At 50.4% G+C, this 8,592-nt stretch overlaps 1 long non-coding RNA gene across 3 annotated transcripts; it reads right to left on the bottom strand.

The window, feature by feature from the left end:
* Positions 1-3,620: 3,620 nt before the first annotated feature.
* On the bottom strand, positions 3,621-6,943 carry LOC118626001. 3 transcript variants are annotated; one of them, XR_004958819.1, is made up of 3 exons: positions 6,852-6,943; positions 4,902-5,061; positions 3,621-3,804 (listed from the first exon to the last, which is right to left on the bottom strand). It is a non-coding gene; the product is annotated as an uncharacterized LOC118626001 (long non-coding RNA). The 3 variants fall into 3 exon arrangements; XR_004958820.1 differs by lacking the exon at positions 6,852-6,943 and adding an exon at positions 6,564-6,606; XR_004958821.1 differs by lacking the exon at positions 3,621-3,804 and adding an exon at positions 3,995-4,097.
* Between the last annotated feature and the right edge of the window lie 1,649 nt (positions 6,944-8,592).

Below are 8,592 nucleotides of genomic sequence, written 5' to 3'. Positions count from 1 at the left end.
AAAGTTGGGTTGTCTTCTGGAAGCCACACAGAATACTGGCAGAGCTTCATGGGCAATTGAGAGGAAGTAGGTAAGCAATTTCCTTTCAGTTGCTTGCAGGTTGCTTTGCTTTATAGTAGTTGTAATTATAATTTACATTTACTTTGTACCATCTACTACAGAATTTTTCAAAGAGCTCTAAAGATTTGAGGCTCCGAGACATGTAAGGAAGAGCCAATAGAAATGATCATATGTAGAATGTGCTTTTCATTTCTCTTTCCAAAACAAATGGAAGTGATGAATTACCCAGGACCCATGTCTAAAATTCTTTGAACACCTTTCCTGATGACCCTGGACACCACTATGAAGTGTGTTTTCAGGCACCAAGGCAGTGCCCAGGTAGACAGGTCAGTGACTAAAAGACAGGTAGTGAACTCATCCACCATGACCTATTTCACCCATGAGCATGCTGTTCCACTTTTTCTCTTCCAATATCTCCAGATCCCTCTTGGAAGCAAAGTTTAACGAGACCAAACTCATCCACTTTGGTCAACACACTTGCCTGCATCACAATGAAATGCTTTACAAATTTAACCATCAGAAGTTCCGTTTAAATAAATGTTGCCAGGTGGCCCATGAGCACACAGGTTTTTCTTGGGCTTTGCATTGCCTGAGACTTCTATAAAACAACCAGTTGCTTAAGACACAAAGCCTGGCGATGGATGCTTCCTCTGTGGTGGTTGGACAATATGTAACACACAGGAAGTCCTCAAGAAATAAATGGAAGCTAAACTTGATGCAGGGCAGGGTCAGTTCTAGAATCCCAAACAATTAACTTCCAGCCAGGGCTCTCTCTACTAGGGCCACCACCACATCTCCTCAGGGATCCCACCAACAGCCACTCCACTCAGACGCCCAGCCTGGACAGACTCTCCTCTCTGCACCAGAAAAGGCAGGTTGCTGGTCCAACATCTATCTTCCCAGGACGGTGTAAGCTCTGCCATCTGGTGGCTGTTCAAGATATTGCAAGTAATAGAGAGGAAAAAGAAAAAATAGAAACCAATGTTTGGCAAAAAAGATAACGCTATACTTTGTAAAATACTTTGAAAGTGTTTGGCTTTAGAGAAAACTGGAATCCACTGCCCCCTTCACTGTTTACCCTGTGGTGTAATGGAGTAAATATAAAAATATTCAACGCTTAGGGGAACCAACTGTGAGCATGTACATTACAAGAGCCACAAAAATGCTCATGCTCTTTGATGGAGGCATTCTACTCCCGGCAGTGTCCTAAGGAAGAGTCGTTACTTCAGAGACTTAATGGAAAGGACACAGTAACTGGGGCCATCCAGATAGAGGCAGCGTCAGAGTACGAAGTCCTTGGAGAATGTCCAGGAAGCAGCCCCTTCAGCCTGGCCCCAGGACATCAGGACATCAGGAACTGGGACATCAGGAACTGGGGTGGACGGAGAAAAGGAAGATCAGGAGCGCAGTCATTCAGGAGGATGGTGGGGTTTGGGGACAATAGGCTGAGGCTGTACTTTCCAGGAAAGTGAGAGCCCATTGGACTCAGCTGATCTGTCAACCACCCAGCCCAGCCGGCCAGCTTACAGATGAATTCCAGACTCTCTTGGTAAAGAAGGACTTTTGGAAAGAGGTGTAAATATTTTTAATACCCTCAACTGGGCCAGGTGACAGGAGTGAGCCTAAGGTAGACAATAGCTGGTGGGCAACTGTAATGAGCCGTGGCTGGCAGGCAGGTGGCTGTGCACGGTGGCCCTGCGTCTACAGGATGCCAGGTCTTTACACTGGTCTCTCACCAAAAATATGAAATAGATTCTTTTTTATAAATGTGCATTTAAGGAAAAGAAAACTGAGACCCAGAGAGGTGAAGTGGTTTGCCCAAGGTCGCACAGCTGATCTAAGTGGCTGAACTGGGACTGGTTGACATGTATTCATTCATTCAAAAACACCAAGCAGTCTGGCCAGTGTGGCTCAGCAGTTGAGCGTCAACCCACGCACCAGGAGGTCGCTGGTTTGATTCCTGGTCAGGACACATGTCCAGGTTGTGGGCCCAATCCCAGTGTGGGCCTGCAGGGGGCAACCAATAGATGTTTTCTCTCATTGATGTTTCTATCTCTCCTTCTCCCTTCTCTCTCTCTCTCTCTCTCAAATCAATAAAAGAAAAAAAAAAAAACTTTAAAAATACAGTGATACCTTGGTTCTCGAACGCCTCGGATTTCGACCAAATCGGTATTCGACCAGGAGATTCGAGAAACTTTTGTCTTGGAATCCGAACAAATATTTGGAACTCGAACTTCCGAGATGAGCCGAGTTGAGCCGAATGGCGTTCATTCGGCCCAGCGCGCCTTGCTTGCGCCATCAGTGTGAGTGCAGAGAGAGAGTCACGCTTTGTGGAGAGAGTCACGCTTTACACTGAATTTAACCCTTAGACATACTGTACACTTTTATTTCTTGTTGAGACTTATGTTTTTCTACATATTATATACAAATTAGGCCAGTAAATAGGCATTTTCTGGGGCTTGGAACGAATTAATCCAGTTTCCATTATTTCCTATTGGGTTTCATTGCTTCGGTTCTCGAACAATTTGGTTCTCGACCGTCCTCCTGGAACGAATTATGTTCGAGAACCGAGGTATCACTGTACACACACACACACACACACACACACACACACACACACACCCAAGCATTAGTTCTACGGAGGGACTATGCCAGATACCCTGGGGATGTTCTGCCCTCCAGGAGTTCACAAACATGGAGCATAGCCCACCCAGTGAGTATAACAGAAAAAGAAGTGCCAGAGAACCATGCTGAAGGAGGTGAGGCGCAGAAGGAAAGACCATGAGCCCTCAACATGAACAACACTGAGAGGTAAACAGCCTGGAAGGGGAGGAAGGAGAGATTGGAGTAGGTGGAGTCCAAGAGAGCCTCCAGTGTGGCCATCTAGTGACTATTCCAGATACTGCTGGCAAAGCTGAAAGGAAATGATGGCTATTGCTAACACTCACTGAACATTTACTATACGCTTTCTATACACATTTTAACTCACTGACTTCACCACAAACTACATGATAGCCATCATTTCTTCCTTGGCACTCAGTGGTGGTAGGGCAGAATTTGCCCAGGAAAGTCTGGCTTCCAGCGCATGTCCACAGCCACTGAGCTGCACTTGCTTAGAGTGCGGTTGGTGTCGCAGGCGTGCAGGGCTGGGTCCTGGCTGGCTCTGTGCTTGGAAAGGTCTCGCCAGCGGCAGTGTGGATGGTGGTCTGAGTGTGCAGCAAGAGTGAAAACAAAACATCCCCAGGCAAGATGGAGGCTGGAAGCAGGGGAGCAGGGGAGCAGGGACAGGGGTGAAGGAGGGGCATTCAGCGTGAACCCATGCCTGGTCTGGGTGGATGCGTGGTGATGCCACTAACAGGGACAAGGACTAGTTTGGTCAAGGACCGGGAATCCCATTTTGGGCCTGCGGTGTCTGAGGAGTTGAGCAGGAGGCAACTGGGTACTGGAGGGAAGGGGCTGAAGGTGCTGATTTGGAAGCCAATGCTTCAAAGGAAGTAATGTAAATAACGGAGTGGATGAAGTCCCCATATCATTCTTTGAACAAGTATTTACTAGGGCACACCTGTATTTCCAGCTTGCGCTGAACACACAGACACTATGATAAACAGGACAGATGGGGTCTGTGTCCCGCGGAATTCAGAGTTCACAGTGTTGTTCCGAGAGCAAGGCCGTGACCAACGTGGGAGCCTGGTGAGCTGGGCGCAGGTGGTCGGGAACAGCTCCTCGGAAAGAATGGCTCCTAGCCTATTATGTTGAAAGTAGAGGATCAAATAAGCCGTTGTATCTTGTAACAAGACGACGGGACTATAGTGCCCATGGTGAGAGCAGTCTGCAGAGTGTCCGGCATGAAAGACATGGAGGAGTAAGTGGGAAGGACGGCGGCAGAAACAGCAAATGGCAACCACCTCCCTTAGACACTTGAAGGGACTTCTCTCCGCCTGCCGGGGTGCAGCTGTCCGAGAGGGCTGGGAGAGCGGCATCGGCAAGCATTCTGTTTTCGTCTTCAGCTCCCCATTTCTCTCTCACACACACATACCCTGCAAAGAACCCGGTGCTGGAGTAGAATTAGCCATGGATTTAAAGTCAAAAGACCGGTTTGGCTCAGCGGTTAGAGCGTCAGCCTGCGGTCCAGAGAGACCCGGGTTCGGTTCCCGCTAAGGGCATGTACCTCGGTTGCAGTTTGTCCCTGGCCCTGGTTGGTCTTGTGGGTGGCAGCCACTCGATGTGTCCCTTTCACGTCGATGTTTCTCTCTCTCTTCCTCTCTCTCCCTCCCACTCTAGCTGAACAAAAAAATGGAAAAAAAATGTCCTCGGGTGAGGATAAAAAATAATAATAATAATAATAAATAAATAAAGTCAAAAGACCGGGGCCAACGCCACTAACTGGCTGTGTGACTTTGAGCCGAGCAAGTCACCTCCCTCTCTCTCCTCAAGACAATGGGTCCAGTTATACAACCTGATAGGATCACAATGCAGCTTCAGTTGCAGCTTCAGTCAGAAAGCGTCCTACAAGCCCTATGGCAGCCTTCAGCTGTCCTGTAGACCACCACCGTGCTTGGGTGTGGAGGAAGTCCCTTCCCAGTCTCTTGTTTCCGCTCATTAGCTCTTGGAGTGTGGAAGATGTTTTCATCAGTTTCTCCCCCCCCCCTCTCCCTTTTCCTCTGCCACTGAAGCTCCCTCCCCTCCTTGACTCTATCCCCACTTTGTCAGCACCAGTCCTCACCACCCTCATCCCACACCCCCAAGCTTACAGCTAGAACTGGTTAACGGTCAAGGGTCAAGTTATTCATTTGCAAAGTCCACGTACAGAACCGTACCGGCCTCAGCAATGCAGAACAAACCTGTGCAACCAGCCCCGTTGTGGTGGTGTCTCCGAGGTCCAGGGGAGCAGCTGGGCCCGGCCTCTTCTGTACCCACCAGCCATGCAGACCTCTAGCCTACCTCTCACCCGGACTTGTTACGTGACTTGGGCAGGTGCCATCCCCTCCTTGGCTTCAGATTCTGCAGAGCAAAATGGGATGGGCTTAAGGATTTTGCTAGCTCTTACATACTGTGGTCTTGCATCTAATTCAGTTCATCCTGTAATAATAATAGAAATAAAAAGCAATAGCTAAGCCATGAAGAGTGTCGGCCCACGGACCAAAGGGTCGTGGGTTTGATTCCCAGCCCAGCTGGGGTCATGCAGAATGCAACCATCAATGTGTCTCTCACATTGATGTTTTTCTGTCTCTCTCTTCTTTTTCCCTTCCACTCTATCTAAAAATCAATGGAAAAATATTCTCGGATGAGGATTAACAACAAAAACAAAAGTAATAGCTAATATTTATTATGCACTAACTGTGCTAGGCAATATTCTATGTATTTTTTAAATCCTCACCAGTGACATGTTTTCTTTTTTTAGAGAGAGAGAAGCGTGGGGAAGGTGAGAGAAACGTTGATGTGAGAAAGAAACATCAATGTGAGAGAGAAACATCAAATAGTTGCCTCCTGTACAAACCCCAACAGGGGACTGAATTTGAAACCTAGGTATGTGCCCAGACAGGGAATCAAACCTACAACCTTTGGGTGTACAGGACGATGCTCCAACCAACTTAGCCACCCAGCCAGGGTCTATTTTATGTATTTTATGTGCACTGTTTCTTTTAATTGTCACAACATCTCTTATTAGATAGCCACCATTCACTGCCCCCAATTTACAGATGAGTAAACTGGAGCTCTGGAAATGGAGTTGATTTATCCAAGGTCACAAATACTGTGTCAGGGCGGAGCTGTATCTGGGCTGCCTGACCCAGACCTGGGTTCTAAACCTCCTACTTGAGGGCAAAATCTCTGGCTCAATTAATAACTGCTCAACTAAGCTTCAGACCTGAGCTGTGAACCAACTGTCCTCCATCTCCTGTAGATGTCCCACAAGCTCCTACGTGCCACATGGCCATAAATGCACTGTCACACCCACCCCCACACACTCCTGCTTGTCTTCTGGCTCCTGCCATTCACTAGCCTATATTGGGCTTTTGTGAGAATCAGAAAAAACACCCCTCCCTGCAAGTTGACATAGGCCTGAGCCAGCTTGCAGGGCCTGCTTAGTGGAGGCACAGTCTGCAAAACCAGTGCAGTGTCTCTGGCTCCACCATCTCCCACTTTGCTCAGGACAATATGGGACTCATCCTCCTTGACATAACTCTCTCTCTCTCTCTCTCTCTCTCTCTCTCTCTCTCTCTCTCTCTCTCTCCTGCTTCTCTAGGGGGGGTGAGGTCTGCAGCAAACATGGTCCCAGAAATGTGATCAATCCTTTATCCTCTGAAATAATACCCCATGGCAGAAGCCACTGGGCTCCCAGACAATTTCTGAGAGAAAGGGCCAGGAGGAGGGCGCACTGGAGGCCTAGGTGCCCCTGAAGCCCGTGGGAAGACTGAGCTAGGAGCTGACACAACCTTAGTGGTCCCTAGGGACAAGCTATGGGAAGATCTCTGGTCCCAGTGTTCAAGGGAGAAGGGCTCCACCTGAAGCTCAGGTTCGAAGGCTCTGCCGACTCTGCTCTTCGTGTTGAGTGTGCAGTGACCAGATGGCAGCCAAGGTTACAGGCAGACAGCACCTTCCCCAAACAAAACAAACAAAACAAACAAACAAACAAACAAAAAACAAATTGAAGACCAGACGGAGCAGTGATGTTCAGGAGGGTTTGTCAGGGATCCCACAACCTTCAACCAGAGAGAAAGTGAGTGCACGCGTGTGGGTGTGCCCATGTGTGTACGCATCTGTGTGGGGTTGAGGGCTATGAACAGACTTACAGCTGGACAGACAGCTGAGGTTTAGTCCCTTCCTTTGAGTTTCTTCACCAAGGTTTCCCTTCCCTTGAGTCCAACCCTGTCCTGGGTGCTAGTGACACAGAGAGGGAAGTGAGCCCATCCTTGCCCTTGAGGAGCAATCAGGCCTGGGCTGGAGCTGGACACAGACAAGTAAACAGACAACAAGTTGGGGTGAGTGCAGGGAAGGCTGGGGTAGCCCAGAGGAAGCATCTAACCTGGGTGGGGGAGGAGCTTCCCACAGGAAGTGACATCTAAGCAGAGCCTAGAGGATCTTCTGGCAAATCTCTGTGTGACAATAACATACAGTACCTCTTTCCTCTCTCCGCAGCCCTGCAGGGGAGACGTGATAGAACCAATTTGTCTGGCAAGTGAACAAAATGTCTAAAGACTCCCACAAGCAGTGAGTAACATGGCTGGACTTCGAACAGAAGACCACAAGATTCTCAAGCTCATACTCTTGGCCACTGTGTGTACTTCCGGGGATTGAAAACTGGGAGGAGATGAGGGGGTTGTCCAGGCCCCAGGTCAGATGGGGGGGGGGCAGGTGCTTCCTGCCCTGGTCCAGAGCAAGTCTGACAGTTCCAGCCATCTGATTTACCTGTGAGGTTGGTCCAAGGGGACAGGGCAGAATGTGTGTGACTTGGGTTACATCCCCTCCCAGTGACACTCTGCACCCCACACCTCACAGCTATGCTGGGCTGGACAACACTGCCCAGCAGTAGTCCGGATCTGATGGCTCCTTGAAGCACAATAAGCAAGCAACATTTCCGTTCACGATAACCTGAGCACGAGGGAGGTGATCTTGAAAATCATCTGGATCACCTGGCACCCTGGCCTGTCCACAGCACGTGACACTGAAGACAGAGCTCCAGGCTGGAAGTCCCTCTCCAAATCTGTGCTGCAATCTACCTTCAAATCTGCAGTTCCTGGGTGGAGCCTTCAGTGCCTGAACGCGGGCGGGCGTCATTTACTGTCACCCAGTGAAATTCACACGTTTTAGAAAGGGGAGGAAAAAGAGAGGTGCAAGTCCTATTCCAGGAAGTAGGGGAGCAAGAATGTGCTATAGCAGTGCGAGAATCTTCAGGTCCTAGAGCCAGGGCCTGAGCCACCTGAGCGTTCTGCCCAGACAGCAGGCGGAGGGATGGGGGGATGATGCGGCACAAAACCGCGAGACTCCAGTGAGGGCAGAGGACTTTCCCTGCCACCGGCCACACCGGGGCGGCTTGGGCAGGAGCGGAGAGGCAGGGTGGGGGTGGGGGTGGGGGCACCTGGGAACCAGCTGCAAATAGAGAAAGGATGCAAGGGGGCACGGTGAGCACTGAGCTCAGGTGGAGGTTGCAGGGGGAGCCGGGACAGAGACAGGGGGATGGAGATAAAAAAAACAAAGGCCACGGGACGCTCTCAGAAAGAGACAGAAACAGAGCGACTGAGATCGGAGATGGATAACGGCTGGGAGCGCCTGAGAAGAGACACGGTCGGGTCGGGGTCAGGAGGAGCGGGAAGGCGGGAGGAGCGCCGGCCATTTGGGGTTTCCCCGCACGCACGCCAGTCCCACCGCTCGCACGGCCGCCGGGCCGCCCCTCGCCTGTCACTCCAGGGGCTCAGAATCCCCTCCCCGCAGGGCCGGGGGCGGAGAGCGCACCTCCCGGCCCGCCCCAGCCCAGAGGCTCCCCTCCCGGACCCGCGAGCGCCGCCCCCTCGGGACGGGCTGTGCTGCCCCGAT

The sequence above is a fragment of the Molossus molossus genome, unplaced genomic scaffold (genome assembly GCF_014108415.1).
Source record: "Molossus molossus isolate mMolMol1 unplaced genomic scaffold, mMolMol1.p scaffold_m16_p_12, whole genome shotgun sequence".
NCBI lineage: Eukaryota > Metazoa > Chordata > Mammalia > Chiroptera > Molossidae > Molossus > Molossus molossus.
Note: the sequence above shows the minus strand (reverse complement) of the source record. Positions and strands in the feature narration are given on the sequence as shown.